This window comes from Cyprinodon variegatus, unplaced genomic scaffold (assembly GCF_000732505.1).
Source record: "Cyprinodon variegatus isolate N-32 unplaced genomic scaffold, C_variegatus-1.0 Scaffold252, whole genome shotgun sequence".
In the NCBI taxonomy this organism is placed as follows: Eukaryota; Metazoa; Chordata; class Actinopteri; order Cyprinodontiformes; family Cyprinodontidae; genus Cyprinodon; species Cyprinodon variegatus.
The window spans coordinates 717,969-720,059 of NW_015150705.1; the positions used below are offsets into that span (position 1 = coordinate 717,969).

The following is a 2,091-nucleotide window of genomic DNA, read 5'->3' on the forward strand; positions in this document are numbered from 1 at the left end:
CTAACCTGAAGTTCCACGACAATCTACAGTGCCGTATATTGACGAAAATCCCACTTTTCATGCAGTGGTAATAACCAGCAATGGGCAGAGTAACCAAACATTTTACCCAAGTAAAGGTTATAATACTCTTGGATTTTTTTCCTTAAGTAAACCTAGTAAGAGTGCTAAAGTGATACTAAAATACTGAGTAACATTTTATTCTGAATTAATCATTAAAATGATGTAATTAGAAAATGAAAATGATCATATTCCACAATAAAAAAATAGACAAATAAGATTACAAAATAAAATAAAAAATGGTAAAGAAAACCCATAATTATACCTGAATATCAGTGAAGTAAAAGTGATAAATACAATAATGCATTACTGAAGCAAAAAGTATTTTTTTCTGAAAGTTACCCAAGTAAATGTAACTAGTTACTACCAGCCTTTGGCAATACAATGCCACTAAATGACATTTCTGTTAAGCTTTGTTTTTGCTCAGGTTGTAAGTAAATATACCCTCTGTCTTTTTACCATAACAACCTTTTATGACTGTTATTAGTAGACAGTGGAAGGGTTAGGGTTAAAAGAAAAGTTGAAGATCAAGTGTAAAAATGGACAAAATATGTTTAATTTCAAGAGGGATAAAAGTAAAGTTGATCCAGGAAAGCAGTCTGACTGTTGGAGTTGGAACCTAAAACTAAGGATGCGATCTATAAAGTTAAAATACATGTACAACAATACAAGTGCATGCTAATGTGCTACTGATTTTAGCAATGGCATTACAGCATAGTTGGTACTGCTACTGTAGTAGATGGACCGACATCTGTTTATGTCAGCTTATGCCACCGGGTGCTGGGTTTCTATTTAGGCTCAAAAAGGGTCATCAGAACAGGGCGGGCTTTTGGAGTATACGGCTCTATTTTATCATAATCAACTGGTCTTTTTGGTATAAGCATAAAATTTGACTTTGTACCTTTAATCGTTGTTCCTACATGGTGTCTGAAACCATTTGTAGACTGAAGGCAAAGTCCATAAACTGTTTACAGAATTAAAATAACTTTACAGATAATGATAAACTCAGACAGATGAGTAAGTAACAGAGGTTGGTAAAAGGAGTTCTCCCTGTTTGACAGCATCATTAGTGGATTAAATATCCTTCCTCTCCCCAGTGAAACATCTGGTGATCATTAGCACCAAATGTCCCGTAGTCCTGCCGTCTCCGCCACCCGAGGCTGAGAGGGAGGCACTTTATCTCCCCCTTTAGGCCATTACATCACACAGAGGAGAGATTTTAATAAAATCACCAGCTGCCTTCAGAAGTCAGTTAATTAGGAAACTAAGTATGTTAGATGCCTGATTTAAACACAGAATTTACCCAGTTGTTCCGTTTGAGATTTGTTTGAGACAATTAATTAAAAAAAACATAGGCGGAAAAATTGGATATATGGAAGAGGATTAGGGACACTGAAAAAAAATGTTAACTGATTTTTTTATTCTATTTCAGTTTAACCTCTTGATATGGGGAAAAAGTCAGTATTCTGAGATTAAAGTCAGAATTTTAAGATTAAAGTCAGAATTCTAAGATGAAAAGTCAGAATTTTGAGAAAAAAGTCAGAATGTTGAGATTTAAGTCAGAATTCTGAGAAAAAAGTTAGAAGTTTGAGAAAAAAGTCGGAATGTTGAGATTAAAGTAAGAATTTTTAGAAAAAAAGTCTGAATTCTGAAATGAAAAGTCAGAATTTTGAGAAAAAAGTCAGGGTGTTGAGTCTAAAGTCAGAATTTTGAGAATAAAGTCAAATTCCGAGATTAAAGTCAGAATTTTTAGAAAAAAAGTCAGAATTTTGAGATTAAAGTCAGAATTCTGAGGAAAAAAGTCTGAATTCTGACATGAAAAGTCAGAATTTTGAGAATAAAGTCAAATTCCGAGATTAAAGTCAGAATTCTGAGAAAAAGTTAGAACTTTGGGAAAAAAGTTGGAATGTTGAGATTAAAGTCAGAATTTTGAGAATAAAGTCAGAATTGCGAGATTAAAGTCAGAATTCTGAGAAAAAAGTTAGAAGTTTGAGAAAAAAGTTGGAATGTTGAGATTAAAGTAAGAATTTTTAG

General features: G+C 33.0%; 1 protein-coding gene across 2 annotated transcripts in view; it reads left to right on the top strand.

Annotated features, from left to right (window-relative positions):
* cdh20 (cadherin 20, type 2) overlaps positions 1–2,091 on the top strand; it is a 139,467-nt gene that overhangs the window by 135,147 nt on the left and 2,229 nt on the right. The gene's annotated exons all lie outside the window — the stretch shown is intronic.